The sequence below is a fragment of the Dasypus novemcinctus genome, chromosome 10, assembly GCF_030445035.2.
Source record: "Dasypus novemcinctus isolate mDasNov1 chromosome 10, mDasNov1.1.hap2, whole genome shotgun sequence".
NCBI classification, from domain to species: domain Eukaryota; kingdom Metazoa; phylum Chordata; class Mammalia; order Cingulata; family Dasypodidae; genus Dasypus; species Dasypus novemcinctus.
Genome location: NC_080682.1, coordinates 18,333,585 through 18,358,249, shown reverse-complemented (window position 1 = coordinate 18,358,249; position 24,665 = coordinate 18,333,585).

The window sequence follows — 24,665 nt, the reverse complement described above, 5'->3', positions numbered from 1 at the left end:
TGACAAAGCCACCAAACCCTCTCAACTGGGAGAGAATGGCCTATTCAACAAATTGTGCCTGGAGAACTGGATATCCATATGTAGAAGAATGAAAGAGGATTACCATCTCACACCTTATACAAAGATCAACTCAAGATGGATCAAAGACCTAAATATAAGAGCCAAGACCATAAAGACCTTGGAAAGCAGTGTAGGGAAACATCTACAGGACCTTGTAATAGGAAATGGCTTCATGAATATCACACCAGAAGCACGAGCAGCAAAAGAACAAATAGATAAGTGGGACTTCCTCAAAATTAAAGCTGTTGCACCTCAAAGGAGTTTGTCAAGAAAGTCAAAAGGGAACCCACACAATGGGAGAAAATATTTGGTAACCATATATCTGATAAGAGACTTACAACTTCCATGTATAAAGAACTCATATATCTTGAAAATAAAAAGATAAAAAACCCATTTAAAAAATGGGAAAAAGATTTAAACAGACACTTCTCCAAAGAAGAAATGGCTAAAAAGCACATGAAAAAATGCTCCAAATTACTAGCTATCAAGGAAATGCAAATCAAAACTACAATGAGATACCATCTTACTCCCATAAGATTGGCAGTTATGAAAAAAACAGAAGAATACAAATGCTGGAGAGGATGTGAAGAAAAGGGAACACTCATCCACTGCTGGTGGGAATGCAGAAGGATCCAACCATTCTGGAGGACAGTTTGGCGGTTTCTCAAAAAACTAACCATAGATTTGCCATATGACCCAGCAATACCACTGCTGGGTATATACCCAGTAGAACTGAAAACAAGGACACAAACTGATATATGTACACCAATGTTCATAGCAGCATTGTTCACTATCGTCAAAAGTTGCAATCAACCCAAATGCCCATCAACAGATGAGTGGATCAATAAAATGTGGTATATACATACAATGGAATATTATTCAGCTGTAAGAACAAATACACTACAAACACATGTGATAACATGGATAAATCTTGAGAACCTTATGTTGAGTGAAGCAACCCAGTCATTGAAGGACAAATACTACATGACCTCAATGATATGACATCAGCAAGCTGCCTCAGAGAGCTAGAGACTGGAAGATAGGCTTACAGGAAATCGAGGGGTGGAGGAAGGATGTGAGCTGACGTCTGCAGGGGTGAAATCTATGATGAGCTGGTGGTAAGTATGAGCACAAAGAAGATATAAAATGGGGGTAAGGGGTTGCCTTTGGGTGGGGTTTTGCAGGTTTGAGGGGGGCTGGGGATGGGCAGATGGGTAATACTGCCCAAAAATCTGGGGAGAGGGAGGGACAGCATACGAACATAGGAGAGTGTCAGGTGTTGGTTGAGAGTAAAATGCTGCGAAAACCGTATCTAAATATAATTAGGAGGGTTACCTCTTTAGGATGCTTAGAGGGGATGGTCTGACCCGGGACGGACTCCTGGGAAATGTGTGAATGCTCATTTTGCCAGGGTGGGTTGTACCATTCGGTAGAGACCCAAGTAGTGAAAGTGGGGGTGGACCCACATCCTGGGGAGGACTAATACCATCAAATAGAGGGAACTGTATCTCTTGAGAGAAAGTGTGTCTCCCAGGGCATTAGGGCAGTTGAGCAAGTCAGGCCCTGAACACTGTTGCAAGTATCTCTGGACATGGCTCCTCGGGAAATGGAGATTGGCTGTCACTGTGGGCCCCAAGGGGAGGGGAAAATGGATGTTGAATGGATGGAACCAAGGTAAATGTGGGGGTAAGAGAGGAGTTTTGCGAAAGTACACAAGGATGGATATAAAACATGTAATATTACACCAAAAACATATAGGGGACGACAGACTAATAATGTAAACTATAATGTAAAACATAGGATAACTAAAAATTTAGTAAACTGTATATCCTAAAGTATGGACCACAATGTAAGCACAGATGTCTCCTTGTTTGAAAGCTATTGTTTTGGAGTCTGTACATCAGTTTCAGTAAATATGATATGAATAAGTTATAAGATTATCACTGTGGAAGGGAAAAGGTTTTATGGTGGATGTGTGAGAATACCGTATATTGTATATATGAATTAATGTGATTTAAGGCTCTTGTGAAGAGAAGCTCAATAATTAGGAAAAAAGAAAAGAAAAAGATAGGATGTAGAATTTTTTCAAATCATTACGTATTCTAGATCTAACCTTTAAACTCATCGCTATATTCCATTTTAGTAGTAAGAGAACCTGACATTATATTGGGCTTCACTTTTCAGTAAGTTTTGGATCACAGATTGGTTCAACAATGGCAGTGGAGGAATACTGGTATGGGATGTTATTGACAGGCGATATATGGTTGACAGGGAGTTATACAGGGCATATGTCCTGGGTGCATGGTAATGTTTGGATATACTCATAGTGGAAACAATTAAAAACAACTTTGGGGGGCTACTGGGTTCCTGGCCAGGGGTGCTCTGTTGTGGTCTTTAGGGGAGCAGCTGCAGTCCCCCAGGTACAATGGTAAGATCCAGGAAGGAATGAGGGTCCAACAGTGAGCCCCTGATACTAATGACTATGCTTGTGAGCCTATACGCCTGAAATAAGAACAAGGCCTAGAGCAGCATTGTGCCTGGGAGTTTCCTCCTGACAGCCTTCATGTTACTCAAATGTGGCCACTCTTGAAGCCAAACTCAGCAAGTAGATGCAGTGCATTCCCCGCAGCGTGGGACATGACACCCAGGGATGAGCCTCCCTGGCACTGAGGGATCACTACCAAATACCAGCTGATGATGCAACTAGAAAATGACCTTGAATTAAAGGGTCAGCGTGGACCAGCAGAATATCCCTGTCTACATATAATAACAAGGCTCTAAAATGCTGTTTGACCTAATGTAAGGGGGAAATGGAAAGGAGAAATTAATTTATATGGCTATGAGTCTCTAAAAAAGAGTCTGGAGGTTGTCAGAAGGATTGCCCTTATGCACACCTGAGCAGAGTCTCAGAGACAGATAAAGTACATACAACCCCAGGTATTGGTTCTTTTGAGGGCTAAAGAGACCCACGGGTTCTATGGTCATGGCAGATGGGGTTCACTGCCATGTCATTTGGCCCTTCTTTGGAGCTCGTGTTTCTGTTTGATGGTAGTGGACACAGATGGGATCTCTTTTCACAAGCCTTTCATGCTACTTTACTGGAATTGTAGTTGGTGCTGGGGCTTAAGATATATCTAGGGGATTTGAATCTCTGGACTGACAATATGATAGTCAGTCCCTGACATCAACAGACTACAGCTCCTACACTCTGATTTATTGGACTTACTCCACTCAGCTAACATGGAGTTGAAGAATGTCAACCACCACACCATGGAGCCTAGAGTGCCTGCAACTGAAAGCAGGAGGATTGCATCCAATATCCATGTGGAATCTAAGCCCCCTCTTGACATAGAAGTGCAATTGACAAAACCAATCCAATGTCCACAGAGAAAATGTGGCATTGGTGTGGGAAAAGTGACCATGGTGGCTGCTGGGTGTGGGGAATGGGAGGAAGAGATGAGATGTGGAGGCATTTCTGGGACTTGGAGATGTCCTGAGTGGTGCTTCATGGACAATTATGGGACATTGTGGATCCCCCCACGGCCCACTGGATGGAACGTGGGAGAGTATGGGCTATGATGTGGACCACTGACCCAGAGATGTACTTACCAAATGCAATGGATGTGTCATGATCATGGGAGAGAGTGTTGCTGCGGGGGGAGTGGGGGGTGGGGGCGGTGGGGTTGAATGGGACTTCATGTTTTCTGAATGTAATATTTTAATAAAAATGAATAAAAAAAAGAGGAAAGAAAAAGAAAAAATAGAAGCATCAAAGATTGAAAAAATGTAAAAACTTTGTTATCATCAAAAACAAAGTAATAATAGTTTTAAAGATTAGAAATAGAATAGATAGTAATTTAGAAAAACTAAAATAAAGTAAAAAATAAATTGGGGTATTAAAAAATGAAAAATTTCATAGAATTTTTTTTTTCTATTTTGCCTTTCATCACTGTAATATGTTTTGCCCTATGTGTACAGTGGCAACACATTCTCTTCCATTTCCTCCTCAGTGTCTATGTCCTTTTTTTTTTTTTATTATATCTTCAAAAAAGTTTTAGGTCACAGAAAAGTCACATATAGAATATAGGTGACTCCCATATACCCAACATCAAGTCCTTTTCCCTCTTACCCATAAATCATCTTTTTACATGTGGATGTTTTATTTGCTGCACAGATATTGAAACACAGCTACTAACTATGGTTTCATTACGGATTACATTATATTTTACATTTTAAACTTTACACTTTTATAAGTTTTTGGTGAAATTTAACATGGCCTGTATCCATCATTGCAGGATTATGCAGAACATTTCCATTGCCTCCCAGTTACCCCCTCTTCCATCTACTCTATTCCTCTTTTTCCGCCCTCCCCTCAGAGCCCACTGTGACAACCAAGCTTCACTGCTTGAAGGACAAGATTCATAGTTACTTGCAACAATGCTGAGGGCTTGACACACTAGTCTGTCCATGCTCTCGAGAGACAACCTTCCCTGTGTCTGAGAACATCAGACCTCCCCAGGCTTAGGGTATAACACCTTCTAACCCATTGTATTGGTTTCCATCTCCTGATAAAACACACTATGACAAGATGAGCATTCCCACACTGCCTAGCAGCCTGCCCCAGGTTCATCCTGTGCAAGATGCCCAATGTCAAACACCTCAAACCAGTTACCCTTCCTTATTATATTTTCTAAAAAGTTTTCTCAACATTATAGTTTGAACCACATATCCAAATATGTCCCATGTTCACCTGCTCCCCCCCAACCCTCTCCCTAATTCCTTGGACCCTCTGACCCATCCTCCCAACCCTAGTCTCCCCCAAGTCTGCAAAGCCCAACCCAATAGTATTCCTATTCCCCATCTTATCCCTTCACTGCAAAACAACTTACCTCCACTTTATCATAGATTTCACCTATGTGGACATTGCCTCACAACCTTCTTCTTCCCCCCTATTTCCTGTAAGCTTATCTTCCAGTCTCTAGCTCTCTGAGACAGTTTAATTTGCTTAATTCATATCCAAGAGATCATGTAGTATTTGTCCTTCAATGCCTGGCTTGCTTAACTCAACATAAGGTCCTCAAGATTCATCCATGTTATCCCCAAGTGTTAGCACTGTATTCCTTCTTACAGTCGAGTAGTATTCCATTGTATGTATATACCACTTTTTGTTTATCCATTTATCTGTTGATGGGCATTTGGGTTGATTCCAACTTTGGCAATAGTGAATAATGCCACTATGAACATAGGTGTGCATATATCGGTTCATATCCTTGTTTTCAGTTCTTCTGGGTATATTCCTGGCATTGGAATTGCTAGGTCATATGGAAAATCTATAACTAGTTTTATAAGGAACTGCCAAACTGTCCCCCACAATAGCTGGATCCTTCTATACTCCCACCAGTAGTATGAGGACCCCCATTCCTCCACATCCTCTCCAACACTTGTAGTCCTCTGTTTTTTTAATAGCTGCTGGCCGAAGAGTGTAAGATGGTATCTTCATTTAGTTTTGATTTGCATTTGCCTAATAGCTAGAGATGTTGAGAATCTTTTCATGTACAGTTTAGCCATTTGTATTTCTTCCTTGGAGAAGTGTCTGTTCAAATCTCTTGTCCATTTTTAAAATGGTTGTTTGTCTTTTTATTTTTGAGATATAGGATTTCTTTATATATGCTGGATATTAGCCTACTGTCAGATGTATGGTTACCAAATATTTCCTCCCATTGGGTAGGCTGTCTTTTCACTTTCTTAATAAACTACTTTGAGATGCAAAGGCTTTAATTTTGAGGAGGTCCCTTTTATCTACTTTATATTTTGCTGCTGGTGCATTGGGTGTGAAGTTCATGAAACTATTTTCTATTACAAGGTTCCATAGATGCTTCCCTACCTTGTCTTCCAAGGTCTTTATGGTCTTGGCTCTTATATTTAGAATCTTTGGTCCGTCTTATGTTAACTTTTGTGTAAGGTGTGAGATGGTATTCCTGTCTTGTTCTTTTATATATGGATATACAGTTCTCCAAGCACCATTTGTTGAAGAGGCCATTCTCTCCTAGTCAAGTGGGCTTGGTGGCCTTGTCAAATATCAGATGACATATACACAAAGATCTATGTCCAGACTCTCAATTTGATTCCATTGGTGAGTATATCTATCATTTTGCCATTACCATGCTGTTTTGACTACTATATCTTTGTAGTATGTTTGAAAGTCAGGTAGTGTGATTCCTCCGATTTCATTTTTCTTTTTCAATATGTGTTTGGCTATTCGGGGACTCTTTTCCTTTCAAATAAATTTCATAGTTAGTTTTTCCAGTTCAGTAAAAAATGCTGTGTTGATTTTTATTGGGATTGCATTAAACATGTAGATCAGTTTCAGTAGGTTAGACATTTTAATGATGTTTAGTTTTCCTATCCATCAAGAGGGAATATTCTTGCATTTAAGTCTTCTTGATATCTTTTAACAGTATTGTTTGTTTGTTTGTTTGTTTGTTTGTTTTTTTACACAGAACCACTTGAAAGACCTTTTATTTCTTGTTAGGTATGTATATATTGAGGGACAATTTTGTGACAATTCCTTTCGTAGTGGATAAAAATATAATAGCACACTGACTTTTTTAAATTGGGGAAAAGACCTAAATGTGTCCCTCATGACACTGAATTCCCTGGTCTCCAGGCTATACCCCCCCCCACCCCCCACTTTATGCAGCTGATTCAACAAGGCTGGCTGAGGGCCAATAGGACTAGTGGGGATCAAATTTACTGTAGGCTATATTTACTCATTCAGACATTCACACTAACATAGATATACATCTATACCATTTGGAGTCATATATAATAGTATATATTTTGTATATTATATATATATATATTATACTAAAGTTACAGAACATGGATTATTTATCACTCCCTATTCATTGTCAATGCCTAAGGATTTCATTGTTGTCAAAATCCCTTATGAATTTAAACTGGGCCCCCAGAACCATCCATGGTGTTTCTCCTTTTAAGTTATTAGCTAAGAGGGTCACTGCAACCCATAATACAATAAAGGTATCTGCCACATCTCCTAGGCATTCTCTTAAAGTAAAGAGAAACATGTTGATGTTTCAGACTCCTACAACTCTTCCAGTCAGCAATAGCTCAATATCACTAGATTTACTATGGACATTTCCTTCAAACTGGCTCTGTTTCATAGTACTGGAGGTTGCTATGCACCAGGACAGTGAAACACTAGAGTCTACATTTTTATTCTCTCAAAAACCAACAGTGTTCAGTATGCTATGCAAAAAAAATACCAAGTGAAGTAACAACTTCCAAGGTAATGTGAATAAAACCTAAGTAAATATAATTGGCTTTATGACCTGCATGCATGGAGGAACAAAATGTATGGTATTGGAAACCTAGAGTTCACACAATGATAGCTCATGTCTTAGGGCCTATGGAAAATATTCAACTGTCATTTTTCTCACTGAAAAATCTCTCTCTCTGGGTACTTAGTTATATTTATGTTTACATCCTTTCTTTTAACAGTATTGTATCATTTTCTATGATTAAGCCTTTTACATCTTTAGTTAAGTTTATTCCTAGGTATTTGATTTTTTTAATTTACTATAGTAAATGGTATTTTTTTCTTGATTTCCATCTCAGATTGTTCATTATTGGTGTACAGAAATGTTACTGATTTTTGCACATTGATCTTATAACCTGTCACTTTACTGAACTCATTTATAAGTTCTAGAAGCTATGATGTAGTTTTCTGAGGGCTTTTTCTCTTTGCAAATAGTGAAATTTTGACTTCTTCCTTTACAATTTGGTTGCTTTTTATATCTGTTTCTTGCCTCAGTGCTCAAGCAAGTAATTCTAACTAATGATAAATAAGAGGGGTGATTATGGTCATCCTTGTCTTCTTCCTGTTCTTAGAGCTAAAGATTTTAGGATTTTACCATTGTAAATGATGTTAGCTGTAGGTTTTTCATATATATCCATACACATACAAAGGAAGCTCTATGAGATTGAGGTCTGATTTCTCATCCGAAACTATGGAGGCAAGAAGTCAGTGGTATAACATAGTCAAGGTACTAAAAGAAAAAAAAATTCCAGCCATGAATTCTCTATCCAGCAAAGCTGGCATTCAAAAATAATAGAGGTGGAGGCAGGGCAAGATGGTGTCTGAGTGAGTGCATCTCATAATCTCTCCTGCAAAGAAGTGGCTGAGTAGGGTTGGAGTCTTGCTGGACTGGGCTGTTTCAGGTGCTTGCAGGGTAGGAGGTGTCTGGACGTCAATTTTGTGGGGCATTGAGAGAGGAGATTATTGTGAGAGTGAGCTTAGCCAGCAACAGGAAAGCGGAGTAGGAAGAACAAAGTGACAAAGAGAAGACATAACATTTATGCATGAACAACAACTAATTAATACCCAAGACTAGATAAAGAAGCTAAGGAACTGATTAAACCTGTCAGGATAAAATGATGACCTGACAGTAACAAAAAAAATACAAACAAAATCAATAATCAGGAAAACATGGCCAAATCCAATCAACTAACTAAAAACCAAGAAGAGGAGCAGAACATTGGACAAGCAATTAAAGATCTCAAAACATATATTAGAGACCAATTTAAGTAAAGGAAGAGATTAACAATATGAAGAAAACACTTGGAAAGTAAATTGCAGAGGTGCACACAAAGATAACAGATATGATGGTGATGAACCACACTTCAAGAAATCAAAAATACACTCTCAGCAAATACCACCAGATTAGAAGAGGCAGAGGAGAGAATTAGTGACATGGAAGATAGTACATCTGAAATCAAACAGACAGTAGAACTGATTGATGAAAAGATAGAAAAAATCAAGCTAGGTCATAGGGACTTAAATGACAAAGCAAAACACACAAATACGTATTATAGGCATTCCAGAAGGAGAAGAGAAGGGAAAGGGGACAGAAGGGGTGTTGGAGGAAATAATGGCTGAAAACTTCCCAAATATACTGAGAGAGATGGATGGACATGTCCAGGAAGCACAATGCACCCCAAACACCATAAATGCCAACAAGCCCACCCCAAGACATATACTTGTCAAATTATCCAATGCTCAAGACAAAGAGAAAATTCTAAAAGCAGCAAGAGAAAAGAAAACCATCAAATACAAGGGAGGCTCCATAAGATTAAGTGCTGATTTCTCATCTGAAACCATGGAGGCAAGAAGGCAGAGGTATGATGTAGTCAAGGCACTAAAAGAAAAAATTTTCCAACCAAGAATACACTACCCAGCTAAGCTAGGATTAAAAAATGATGGAGAGTTCAAAATATTCACAGATAAACAGAAATTAAGAGTATGCCAACAAGAAAACTGCCCTTCAAGAAACACTAAAGGAAGTTCTACAGGAAGAATGGAAAAAAAAGAAAACAGGAGAGGCAGAGATGGAGGAGAGTGTAAGACCAACAAAAAAGACAAAAAGAGAAGGAAAAAAGAAACAAACAAAATATGACAAACACAAGTCCAAACAAAATATGGCTAACATAAATAATTCCTTGAAAGTAATAACATTGAATGTCAAGGGATTAAACTCACCTGTCAAAAGATTCAGACTGGAAGATTGGATAAGGAAATATGACCCTTCTATATGCTGTCTACAAGAAACACATCTTAGACCCAGAAATTCATGGAGGTTGAAAGTGAATGGCTGGAAAAAAATCTTACAAGCAAACAGTAACCAAAAAAAGGCAGGAGTAGCTATATTAATATCAGACAAAATAGACTTTAAATGTGAAACAATTGTGAGAGACAATGATGGATACTACGTATTAGTGAAAGGGACAATCTTTCAAGAAGAATGAACAATCATAAATATTTATGCCCCTAATAAGGGTGCCTCCAAATTCGTGAGGCAAACACTAGTAAAACCAAGTGAAAGAATAATGCCTCTACAATTATAGTGAGAGACCTTAATATGCCACTATCCGCTTTGGACAGAACATCTCAAAAGAGAATCAATAAAGAAATAAAAACTTTGAACAGTATATTAGAAGAGCTGGATCTAATAGACATATACAGATCATTACACCCGAATACAACAGGATATACATTTTTCTCAAGTACACATGGATCATTCTCCAAGATAGACCATATGCTAGGCCACAAAGAAAGGCTCAGTGAATTCAGAAAGATCAAAATCATACAAAATAATATCTCTGACCACAGTGGAGTGAAGTTGGAAATCTGTAAGGGCCAGAGACCCAGATTTCACATCAAGATATGAAAATTAAACAGCACAATCTTAGAAAAACAGTGGGTCAAAGAGGAAATCTCAAAAGAAATTAATAACTACCTTGAAACTAATGAAAATGATAACACAACATACCAAAACTTATGGGATACAGCAAAAGCAATACTGAGAGGGAAATTTATAGCCATAAATTGATACATCAAAAAAGAAGAAAGAGCAAAAATTGAAGAACTAACTGCACATTTGGAGGAATTAATAAAAACAACAACAAAGTAATTCCAAAGGAAGAAGAAAGAAAGAAAAAAAAAAGATAAGAGCAGAACTAAATGAAATAGAAAATAAGAAAGCACTTGAGAAGATAAAAAAAACCAAGAGCTGGTTCTTTGGGAACATCAATAAAATTGACAAACCCTTAGTGAAACTAACAAAGAAAAAAAGAGAGAAGATGCAAATACATGAAATAAGAAATGAGGAAGGAGATATCACCACTGGCCCCACAAATATAAAGACTATCATAAGAGGATACTTTGAAAAGCTATATTCCAACAAAAATGACAATTCAGAGGAAATTGACAAATTCCTAGAAACACATAAGCAGCCTATATGGATGAAAGAAGAAATTGATGATCTCAACAAACCAATCACAAGTAAAGAGATAGAATCAGCCATTAAAAACCTCCCAACTAAGAAGAGACAGGGCCAGACTGTTTCACATGTGAATTCTACAAAACATTCTGGAAAAACCTAACACCAATCTTGCTGAAATTCTTTCAAAAAATTTAAACAGAAGGAACATTGCCGAACTCATTCTATGATGCCAAAATTACCCTAGTGCCAAAGACAAACAAAAACACTACAAGAAAGGAAAATTACAGACCCATTTCTCTAATGAAACTAGACACAAAAATCCTCAACAAAATACTTGTTAACAGTATCCAACAACACATTAAATGAATTATACACCATGACCTAATGGGATTCATTCAACATAAGAAAATCAATCAATGTAATACACCATATAAACAGACTGAAGGAAAAAAATCACATGATTCTATCTATAGATGCAGAAAAAGCATTTGAGAAAGTACAGCACCCTTTCTTGATAAAAACACTGCAAAAGATTGGAATACAAGGAAATTTTCTGAACATGATGAAGAGAACATATGAAAAACCCACAGCCAACATCGTTTACAAAGGTGAAATCCTAAAATCCTTCCCTCTAAGATCAGGAACAAGACAAGGATGCCCACTATCATCTCTTCTATTTAACATTGCCTTAGAAGTACTTGCTCGAACACTGAGTCAAGAACCAGATATAAAAGGCATTAAAATTGGAAAGGAAAAAGTCAAGATTTCATTATTTGCAGATGACATGATCCTATACATAGAAAACCCTGAGAAGTCTACAACAAAGCTTCTAGAACTCATAAATGAGTTTAGTAAAGTCACAGGTTATAAGATCAATGTGCAAAAATCAGTAGCATTTCTGTACATCAATAATGAGCAAGCTTAGGAGAAAATCAAGAAACAAATACCATTTACAATAGTCAATAAAAAAATCAAACCCCTAGGAATAAATTTAACAAAAGATGTAAAAAACTTATACACAGAGAACTCCACAACACTGTTCAGGGAAATCAAAGAAGACCTAAATAAATGGAAGAATTTTCCCTGTTCATGGATAGGAAGACTAAATATTATTAAGATGTCTATCCTACCAAAACTGATCTACACATTCAATGCAATCCCAATAAAAATCAACACAGCATTCTTTAAGGAACTAGAAAAACAAGCAATGAAATTTATCTGGAAAGGAAAGAGGCCCTGAATAGCCAAAGACAGATTGAAAAAGAAAAACAAAATTGGAGGAATCACACTACAGGACTTTAAAACATACTACAAAGCTACAGTAGTGAAAACAGCATGGTATTGGCACAAAGAGAGAAACACAGACCAATGTAACCGAATTGAGGGTTCTGATATAGATCCTCATATATATAGTCATATAATATTCAATAAAGCCACCAAATCCTCTCAACTGGGAGAGAATGGCCTATTCAACAAATGGTGCTTGGAGAACTGGGTATCCATATGTAGAGGAATGAAAGAAGATTACCATCTCACACCTTATACAAAAATAAACTCAAAATGGATCAAAGACCTACATATAAGGGCCAACACTAGAAAGACTTTAGAAAACAGTGTAGGGAAGCATCTACAAGACTTTGTAATTGGAAATGGCTTCACAAACTTCACACCAAAAGCACGAGGAGCAAAAGAACAAATAGTTAAATGGGACTTCCTTAAACTTAAAGCCTTCTGCTCCTCAAAGGAGTTTGTGAAGAAAGTGAAAAGAGAGCCACAAAATGGGAGAAAATGTTTGGCAACCGTATATCTGATAGGAGACTTATATCCTGCATATATGAGGAACTCCTATATCTTGAAAATAAAAAGACAAACAACCCATTTAAAAAATGGGAAAAAAATTTTTAAAAGACACTTCTCCAAAGAAGAAATACAAATGGCTAAAAAGCACATGAAAAAATGCTCCAAATCTCTAGCTATCAGGGAAATGTGCATCAAAACTACAATGAGTTTCCATCCTATTCCCATAAGATTGGCAGCTATGAAAAAAAAACAGAAGAATACAAATGCTGGAGAGGATGTGGAGGAATGGGAACACTCATCCACTGCTGGTGGGAATGCAGAAGGATCCAGCCATTCTGAAGGACAGTTTGGCGGTTTCTCAAAAAAGCTAGCTATCGATTTGCCATATGACCCAGCAATTCCACTGATGGGTATATAGACCCAGTAGAACTGAAAACAAGGACACAAACTGATATATGCAAACCAGTGTTCATAGCAGCATTATTCACTATTGCCAAAAGTTGGAATCAACCCAAATGCCCATCAACAGATGAATGGATAAATAAAATGTGGTATATATATACAATGGAATTACTACTCAGCTTTAATAATGAATACACTACAAACACACCTGATTACATGGATGATTGTAAGAGCATTATGTTGAGTGAAGCAACTCAGGCATTGAAGGACAAATACTACATGACCTCAATGATATGAAATAAATAAACCAAGCTGCCTCAGAGAGCTAGAGCCTGGATGATTGGCTTTAAGGAAAATGGGGGGTAGAGGAAGGATGGAAGCTGACACCTACATGGGTGAAATGTATGATAAGCTGGAGGTAAGTATTTGTACATGGAAGGGATAAAATGGGGGAATAGGATTACCTTTGGGTGGGGCTTTGAGGACTTGAGGGGGGCTAGGGATATGAGGATGCATAATATTGCCTAAGAAATTGAGGGGATGATGGGGCAACATATGAACATAAGAGATTGTCAGGTATTTGGTTGAGAGTATAATGCTGAGAAAACTTTTTCAAAAATATACTAAGGAAGGTTACCTATTTAAGATGCTTAAAGGGGAAAATCCAACGCAGGACAGGCTCCTAGGGATTATGTGAATGCTCATTTTGCCATCGTGGGTTATATAATTGGATAGAGACCCATATAATGATAGTGAAGGTATACCCACATCCTGGGGAGGACTAATGTTCCCAAATAGAGGGAATTGTATCTCTCAAGAAAAATGGTGGAGCCCAGTGCATTAGGGCAGTTGAGCATGTCAATCCCTCAACACTGTTCCAAGTATCTCTGAACATGGCCCTTCAAGCAATGAAGATTGACTGTCACTGTGGGCCCTAAGGGCAGGGGGAAAGAGGTATAGAATAGATGAAACCAGTGTAACTGTGTGGGCAATAGAAGAGTTCCACAAGAGTACACAAGGATGGATATAAGATATGTTAAATTACACCAAAAATATATAGGGGCTGATAGGCTAAAATGTAAATCATAATGTAAAACATAAGATAATTAAAAATTTAGAACATTGTATAGTCTCAAATATAATCCACAATGTAACCCAAATGTTACCTTATTTTGAATCTATTGTCTCAATATCTGTACATCAGTTTCAGTAAATATAATATGAATATGTAAAAAGATTATTGCTGTGGAAGGGAAAAGGTTTTATGGTGGATATGTGGGAGTACTGTATATTGTATATATGAATTACTGTGATCTAAAACTTCTGTGAAGATAAGCTTAATAATTAGGAAAAAAAAGAAAAAGATAGGACATAGACATTGAGGAAAAGATGGAAGTAGTTGCCTTGCCAATTTGCATACAGGGCAACACTTATTGCAGTGATGGAAGGCAAAACATCAAAAACAAAACTTTTGCATTTTTAAATTTTTGGTACCCCAATTTATTTTTACCGTAATTTTTCCAAATTAATATTTATTCTATATCTAACCTTTAAACCTATCATTATATTCCATTTTACTATTAATGGAACCTGGCAATATATTGGGTTTCACTTTTGAAGAAGTTTTGGATCACAGAGAGGTTCAACAACGGCAGGAGAGGAATATTATTGACAGGGGCACATAGTTGGCAGGGAGTTCTATATGGCATATGTCCAGGGTACATAAAAATGTTTGGATATTTTCATAGTGGTTACAATTAAAAACAACAACTGAGGGAGTGCTGAGTTCCTAGCCAGGGGAGCTCTATCACAGTCCCTAAAGGAACAGCAACAATCCCCCAAGTGCAACAGCAAAGACCAAAAAAGAAGGAAGGTCCAACAGTGAGCCCTTGATACTGATCACTATAATTTTGAGCCTGTGCACCTGAAATAAGAACAAGGCCTAGAGCTTCAGGATGCCTAAGAGTTACCTCCTGAGAGCCCCCATGTTGCTCAAATGTGGCCAGTCACAAAGCCAAACTCAGCTGTAAATGTGTTGCCTTCCCCCCAGCATGGGACATGACTCCTGGGGATGAGGCTCCCTGCCGAGGGATTACTACCAAGTACCAGCTGATGATGTAACTAGAAAATGACCTTGAAAAAGAGGGTCAATTAGGCCCAGCAGAATATCTCAGTCTACATATAATACCAGGAGTTAAAAATGCTTTTTTACCTGAAGAAAAGGGGGAAATGGAAAGGACAAATGAGTTTATATGGCTGTGAGTCTCCAAAAAGAGCCAGGAGATTATCAGAGGGGTTCCCCTTATGCACACCTGAGCAGAGTCCCAGAGACAGATAAAGTAGATACAACCCCAGGTATTGGTTCTCCTGAGAGCTACAGAGACCCATAGGTTCTATGCTCATGGCAGATGGAGTTCAGTGCCATGTCAGTTGACCGTACTTTGGAGTTTGTGTTCCTGAGTGTGATGGAGTTGAACTCAGACTTGATCTTTGTCCACAAGACTCTCCTTTTACTTTTGCTGGAACTGTAGTTGGTGCTGGGGTTTAATGTATACCCAGGGGACCTGAATCTCTGGACTGACCATGTGATACCCAGGCCCTGAGCCTGAACAGACTTGCAACTCCTACACTCTGGTTTATTGGACTTACTCCACTCAGCTAACATGGAGTTGAAGAAGGTCAACAACCACACCATGGAGCCAAGAGTGCCTACAACTGAAAGCAGCAGAATTGCATCCAGCATCCATGTGGAATCTAAGCCCCTCTTGATATAGATGTGGAGTGGACACAACCATTCCAAGGTTCATAGGATGGAGGACTAGAGTATGGATATGAGTGGACTTACTAATATTCTATTCATGAACTATTGTGATTGGTAATCAAAGAAAATGTGGCAATGGTGTGGAGAAAGTGGCCATGGTGGCTGCTGGGGGTAGGGAGTGGGAGGGAGAGATGAGATGTGGGGGCATTTTTGGGACTTGGAGTTGTCCTGGGTGGTGCTGCAGGGACAGTTACTGGACATTGTATGTCCTCCCATGGCCCACTGAGTGGAATGTGGAAGACTGTGGGCTATAATGTGGACTATTGACCATGAGGTGCAGAGGTGCTCAGAGATGTATTCACCAAATGCAATGAATGTCTCATGATGAAGTAGGAAATTGTTGTTATGGGGGGAGGAGTGGGGTTGGGGGGTGGAGGGCATATGAGGACCTCGTATTTTTTGAATGTAATATTAAAAATATAAATAAAGAAAAAATAATTATAAAAAAATAATAGAGAGTTCAGAATATTCACAGAAAATCAGAATCTAAGAGAGTATGCCAATAAGAAATCTGCCCTTCCAGAAATACTAAAGTGAGTTCTGCAGGATGGAAAAAAAAAAAAAAAAAAAAAAAAAAGGAAAGACAGAGTTGGAGGAGAGTGTAAGAAAAACTAAAAAGACAAAAAGAGAAATTTAAAAAGCCTATGACATATAGAAACTCAAAGAAAATATGGCTAATGTAAATAATTCCTTGAAAGTAATAACACTGAATGTTAATGATTTAAACATTTTCTTCTTAATATCCTTTGTCTCCTTATTCATATTTTCTTTCATTTTCTTGAGTTAATTTAGTTGATTTGTCTAAACTTCTTTAATAAGTTGTTACAAACTCTGTGTCTCTTCTGATGTTTTCATTTGTTCCTTGACTGGGCCACATCTTCCTGTTTCTTCATATGGCTTAAAATTTTTTGCTGATGTTTAGGCATCTGATTATATTGATGAGTTTACTCTGAAGGTCAGTTCCTCTCTTACCTAAGGATTTATTGTTGATTAGTTTATATTAAGGTTCTTCTTTATGCTTAGTCCACTTCATTTTCAACCTTTTGAATAGTCAATATTTAACCAATCATATTTTTTTCAGCTCTTCACCCTCTGATTCTTGACCTGGTTATGTAATGCAATTTTAAGATTGCACTTATTTGTGCAAAGTTTAACCTCCAGGAGAAAGCCTCTTTCTCTCTGTTCCTTCTCAGGAAATCTTGATATATTCTGTTTTTGTTTTGCCTCTCTATATTTTTATACTCCTTTCATTGTCTCTAACTGCTTTTGCCTGGAGGACAAATTCTGGGAGAAGAATCATTCCAGAGAGGTCTTTCCCAAGTCAGTGTTTCCCAGCCAAAACAGAGCCAGGGACCCATAAAAAGGGTGCAGACCAAACTGCCCTAAACGAGGATCAGAAAGAGCACCAAAAGCTTGCTTGATGTTTCCCCAAGCTGAGCTTTCCTGACCAGTCCAGCAAATGCAGCTGCTGTGCTTAGTGTCCATGTACCTCTTAGGAAGCATACTATCTTTAAATGATCACCTCCCCTGCCCCTTTCCAGGGAAGGATTGAAACAAAGGCTGCCCGTGCCTTTGCCTGGGGCAGAATGAAACAACAGTATATAATTGGGACCCAGAGATCCCAATTTGCTAATCTAAGCAGGGCAATTCCGATGTCTCCAATTACTCCATGATACCCCACTCTTACCTCTCCTTCTCCTCAGAACCTCTGGTGGCCACTGCCTATATATCAATGATAAAAGTTCTTCCATTGTTAGAATAATTATAAGTCTACTAAATTCCATAGTTGCATTCAGACCTTTTATTTGTTCATCCCTCAATTTTGTGGATTTTGGGATGCTAATGCCCACTCTGTTTCTAATTGAGAGGGGACTTAGATTCCATGGGGCAGATGGATGGAAATGTCTTCCTTGAAGTTTTAGACACTCTCTGTTTTTTTTGGCATGGTTGTTGCCACCATTGTTTTGTTTAAGAGTGATTCAGCTTCATATATTTGTGGGTTTTCCAGTTCTCCACCTATTATTGATTTCTAGTGTCATTCTATTATGATCAGAGAATATGCTTAGTATAATTTCAGTATTTTTAAATTTTTGAGACTTCTTTTATATGGTTTATCCTGGAGAGTGATTCATGGACACTTGAGACAAATGTATATCCCTCTGTTTTAAGTGTGTGAATGTTCTATATGTGTCTATTTTTTTTTTTTTAATTTTTTTATTTTTTATTGACTTTGTAATAATATTACATTAAAAATATATATGTGAGGTCCCATTCAACCCCATCCCCCCACCCCCCCTCTCCCCCCCCCAACAACACTCGTTCCCATCATCATGACACATCCATTGGATTTTGTAAGTACATCTTTGGGCACCTCTGCACCTCATATACATTGGTTCACATCATAGCCCATACTCTCCTCCATTCCATCCAGTGGGCCCTGTGAGGATTTACAATGTCCGGTGATTGCCTCTGAAGTACCATCCAGGGCAGCTCCATGTCCCAAAGATGCCTCCACCTCTCATCTCTTCCTGCCTTTCCCCATACCCTTCGTCCACTATGTCCACTTTTCCCATTCCAATGCCACCTCTTCTATGTGGACATTGGATTGGTTGTGTCCATTGCACCTCTATGTCAAGAGGAGGGTCAGATTCCACCTGGATGCTGGATGCAATCCTCCCATTTTCAGTTGTAATCACTCTAGGCTCCATGGTGTGGTGGTTGTCCTTCTTCAACTCCATCTTAGCTGAGTGTGGTAAGTCCAATAAATCAGATTGTAGGTGCTGGAGTCTGTTGAGGCTCAGGATCTGGCTATCACATTGTCAGTCCAGAGATTCAACTCCCCTAAATATATCTTAAACCCCAACATTAACTGCACCTCCAGCACATTGGCATGAAAGTCTTATGAAGGAAGATCCCATCTGAGTCCAGATTCATCACACATAAACACCATTTCCAAAGAGGGGCCATCTGCCCTGGTAGTTAACCCCATCGGCCATGACCATAACTCCCATGGGTCTCTTTAGCCCTCAAAGGAACCAATATCTGGGGGTTGTATCTGCTTTATCTGTCTCTCTGACTCTGCTCAGTTGTGCATAAGGGCAATCCTTCTGACAGCCTCCAGACTCTTTTTTAGAAACTCGTAGCCATATATATGTGTCTATTAGTTCTAGTTCATGTATCATCTTATTCAATTCTATCTCTCTTTACTGGTTTTCTAGCTAGATATTCCATGTATTGACAAGAATGATGTATTGAAGTCAATAACTCTTGTTGTGATGGTATTTATTTCTCTCCTCAGATTTACCAGTGTTTGTCTCATCTATTTTGTGAGGAAATTTCTTAGGCCTTGAATAAAAGGGTCAACTCAGACCAGCAGAACATGTCAGCTTACAAGTAGAGGTATGTGTTAAAGACTGTTTCTTTACCTTGAAATAAAAGGGGGAAATGGCAAAAACAAATGAGTTTATGTGGCTAGGAGTCTGCAGAGACAGTTGCTGGACATTGTATGTCCTGCCATGGCCCACTGGGTGGACTGGGGGAAAGTGTAAACTATAATGTAACCATTATCCATGTGGTGCAGCAGTGCTGAAAAATGTATTCACCAAATGCAATGAATGTCCCATATTGTTGATATGGGAGGAGTGGGGTGAGGGGGTGGGGGGCATATGGGGACCTCATATGTTTTTAATGTAACATTAAAAAATAAATAAAGAAAAAAATAATAATCAGGTGGTTTGGGTAGCGGGAAATACACCAAATATAAGATATGGGCTATAGTTAGTGGTAATATTTTAATGATACTCTTTCATAGTAACAAATACTTTACAACAATGCAAGGTGATGGGGTTGGGTGATGTATGAGCACCCCATATGATGATATGCATGTTTGTTTTATAAGCTCACCACTTTTACTATACACATTGTCCATTTATGTTCATGTGTGACTGATATACTTCAATAAAATTTAAAAAAAAAAAAGAGTAGAGAGGTCATTAGAGGGGTCGCGCTTACACATGCCACAGCAGAATCCCAGAGACAGCCAATAGATACAACCCCAGGTACTGGAGCTCCTGAGGCCTATGGAGACACATAGGTTCTATGGTCATGGCAGATGGCTCTGGAGTTCAATGCCATGCCAGTGGGCACTTTGTAATTTGTGTTCCTGAATGTGATGGAATTGCACTGCACTTTTACTGAATCTGTGGTTGGCGCTGGGATTGGTGTATTCTTGAATCTCAGGACTGTCCATGTCCCAGCTGGGCCCTGAGCCTCAGCAGAGTTGCAACTCCTACTCACTAGTTTGTTGGACTTGCCCAGGTCAGCTAAAAGGGAGATGAAGATGGTCAACCACCACACCAGGGAACTGAGAATACCTACAACTGCAAGCAGGAGAATTGTATCAGTCATCCTTGTGGGATCTAAGCCCCCTCTTAATATAGAGGTGGAGTGGACATCACCATCCTACGGTCCACAGAATGGAGGAATAAAATATGGATTAGAGTGGACTTACTGGTATTCTACGATAGAACTATTGTGACTAGTGATGGAAGAAACTGTAGCATTGCTCTGGAGACAGTGGCCATGGGAGTTGCTGAGGGCAGGAAGAGGGAAGAAGAAATGAGATGTGGAGGCATTTTCGGAACTTGGAGTTGTCCTAAATGTTATTGCAGGGACAGATGTTGAACATTATTTATCCTGCCACATCCCACTGAATGTACTGGGGGAGAGTATAAACTACAATGTAAACTATTATCCATGTGGTGCAGCAGTGCTCCAAAGTGTATTCACCAAATGCAATGAATATGCCACAGTGATGAAAGAGGTTGCTGATGTGGGAGGAGTGGAGTGTGTGTGGGGGAACCTCTTGTATTTTTTAATGTAACATTTTTTGTGATCTATGTAGCTTCAAAAATACAATAAAAAAATCATGGGGGTAGGGCGTTGGGGAGCGGGGTATATGGGAACATCTTATGTTTTTTAATATAACTTTTTGTGTGATCTATTAACTTTTTAAAAAAGATAATTAAAAAATTAAATTAAATTAAAAAATAAAATATTTGTTTTCTTCTCTGAGAATAATCATCATTCTGGGGTGTCAGCTGTCTCAGCCCTGAAAGTAAGCAACCTAATGAACTATTTAGTGTGCCAATTTCAGAAACTTCTTCCCTGTGGTAAGTAGTAGATTTGCATCCACATCTACCACATTAAATGATCTTGACCCTGATTTTTACCTCCTCCCTATATCGTGTCCTTTGTAGCATTATTTCACACTGACTTTTGGCTAAACCCTCTGACTTTCTTTGGCCAGTTAGACAATAATAAATATCTCCAACAGAATGTAAGGAAAGTATTTGCATGTTTCTGCTTCTTCTCCAGAACTCCTACTGCCAACACAAGTGAATGACATGGCTCTCCCGAGAGCAATGTGAAATACATGGGACAAAATCTTATTCATTCCAGTAGCATCTACTCTAGGCCAGAATCACAAACTAAAGAAGAAAACCTATTTATAAGTCCAGCCAAAATCATTAGAACTACCTAGTTGACACTTGACTTTTGATAAATAATGAAGGATTATAGTTTTAAGCCACTAAATTTTGGGGTTGTTTGTTACATAGCATTAATTATGCTACAGCTACCTGATATAACAGTAAGTTATATAAAGTAAGTCTTTGCCATTAGTTTTCTAATGTATTGGGGCACTAATGCAAAATGAGATACAAGTATGTATTTCCCAAATTTAGAATATGCAATAATTGAGATAGTGCCAATTCTTTTAGCTTATGCTCAGAATCTAAGCTACCTAACCTCATTCTCTTCTGCAATCACAAGGAAAAATACATAATCTTAGAACATAGAATTAAATATTCCATTCGCAAGAATGCTTCTATGTCCAGTCATGATGTTCCTGAAGCAGCTTAGAAATCCATAAAATATTATAGGATAGAATTGAAAGATGCAGACCAATTTTTTCTTTACTACTACATGATATAAAGTACACTTCTTTCTTTAAAAATATCACCAAGACAAAAATGATAAATACACTTAGTTATAAAGAAGAGAAATAAATGGTAGTGTCCTGGAGTTTTTCTTTAATTTCTGAGCCTCTGTCATGACTAATTAATCTTTGAATCTTTGCCATTCATGAGAAATCCCTGCAAGGGACATATGTCTTGCATGTATCCATAGCCACAGATGATTTGAAAGTCAGAATAAAAGGGATATTTGTTCTTTGTGGAGAGAGATCTTTGTGATTTAAGAGCCATATGACTCTTTTCTGAGGAATACGTTTTTTTATAATTTAGGATATTTTAGATTTCATATAATGAAATATTTCTGCTTGTTGTTAACACTGACTTCAAATACTACTCTATTCAGAGATCTAAACAGTCTATGACCATAAAACATTAAGCATCCAGGCAAGCAAAATTAATGACACTTAGGTAGTTATTTTTTTCCTTCAACCCTAGAACTCATATCAGCTGATGGCACAGTGGATAGGGCAACTGTCTACCACATGGGAGATCTGCAGTTCAAACCCCCAGCCTCCTTGACCTGTGTGAACCTGGCCCACACGCAGTGCTGATGCGCGCAAGAAGTGCCCTGCCACACAGGGGTGTCCCCCGCATAGGGGAGCCCCACGCGCAAGGAGTGCACCCTGTAAGGAGAGCCGCCCAGTGCAAAAGAAAGTGCAGCCTGCCCAGGAATGGTGCTGCACACATAGAGAGCTGACACAAGATGATGCAACCAAAAGAAACACAGATTCCCATGCTCCCGTGCTGCTGACAATAACAGAAGAGGACAAAGAAGAACACGCAGCAAATGGACACAGAGAACAGACAACGGCGGGGGGGGGGGGGGGGGGGGCTGTGGGGGAAGTGAAGAGAAAGAAATAAAAAATAAATAAATCTTTAAAGTTGAGACATGTCTGAATGGGATCACTAAGAGATATTAGGAGTATAACATGGGGTACTTTGGAGACATTGGATTATCCTACATGACACTGCAATGATGGATACAGGCCCTTATAAACTTTGTCAAAACCTATAAAATTGTGCAGTGCAAAGTGTAAGTTGTAATGTAAATAGCAGTCCATGGTTAGTAGCAAAGCTTCAATATATGTTCACCAATTGTAACAAATGTACCACACTAATGAAAGTAGTTAATTGGAGGAAAGTGTGGTAGAGGGAGGGAATAGCCTTTATGGGAATTCCCTATTTTTTTTTTTTTGGTAACATTTATGTAATCTAAAGCTTCTTTTAAAATAAAAAAATAACAAGAAAAGAGATATTAGTGCAGAAAAAGATCTTAAGAGGAAGTCTAGACCTCCATTACTTCCCTTTACAAAACTCTATGCAATAACAGCAAATCAGCTAATGTTCTACGGATCTTTGACTCCCACCTCCAAGCTTCATGAAGTTGGATTTTACTCCAGGGAAATGGAATTTTAGAAGCAGGACTCCCAAGCTGCAGTGGCTAGAGTTGTCCAAATGTTCGGTTTTAATTTCTCTCTATGTGAACACTTCTGTGGGTTTGGCATTTAATCTTCTATAAACAAAGGCTTAAATGTACACAATGCCTTTTGCCAGGAAAAATTTCTTGAGAATATTCCTGATTTCTGCCCTAAGATTGTGGAGCTCACAATTCTATCCGAAGATAAACAACAGGACTGTGCTTTGTGTCCCAGCTTCCTTTCCTTGGTTGATATTTTAAGTCTCAACAATCCAGTAATTCCCTATGTCTTATGGAAATTCCTATGGAAGTTATAAGGGAAAGAGCCAACTTGAGACTTTCAAAGGCTGCCAGGTGTTCACCTCCTTGTAGCTCATTTCTCCATTCACTTCTCATTTGTTGATTTTTGGAAAAGCAACTGCCCAATGGAGACTTGTTCTACTGAACAAACAAACAAACAAAATAACATGAAGACATTGCTTGAGGTGCTAAAATCATGGACTAGACCCCCTCACTAGCAGAGAACCAATTTCTGATTTCTTTATCTATTTACATGTTGTCAATAGGACAAAAGAACAAAAATGACACTATAGCAGAAATGACAAGAAATGCTCTAGTAATTCCTGCATAGCCACTTGAGCAACCAAAACCTTAAATATGTGTAGCAGTTTGGCATTGTTTATAAATTCCAAAAATAGCTATTGGGTTATCTCTGTAAACTTTTCTGTCAGAGGTATCACTTTTAATTGACTAAATTATGATTAGGGTTTTGATTGGGCCACATCAGTAGGGCATTGAGTCCTTGCCCCTTGGTGGATGGGGACTTAAAGAGAAAAGACAGGGCAAAGGACAGAGATGAGAGCTTTTGAGCTGGAGCCAGGAAATGAACATACAGAAGAAGAACACAGAGGAATAGAGATGGCTCCTTAGACATGGCAGAAGCCCTGGGGACAGAGACAGAAACTTTAGCCTGATAATCTACAGCTGGCCTTGTAGGGAGAGCCCAGCAGATGAGCCCAGAGAGAAATGGAGCCCCAGGAAGAGGAACACAGGAAGCCTGAACTCTTGACAGATATTCGCAGCCATCTTGCCCAAAAACATGGAGATAGATTGGTGAGGGAAGTAACTTTTGCTTTCTGGCCTGGTAACTGTAAGTTTCTACCCTAAATAAATACTCTTTATAAAAGTCAACAGATTTCTGGTATTTTGTATCAGCACTCTTTGGCTGACTAACACAATATGGTAGACATGTTATACATTCCTATTACAAAAAATTAATTTTGATGTGAAACTAACAAATCTTTCATCCATTATGGCTTCTTTTTCTT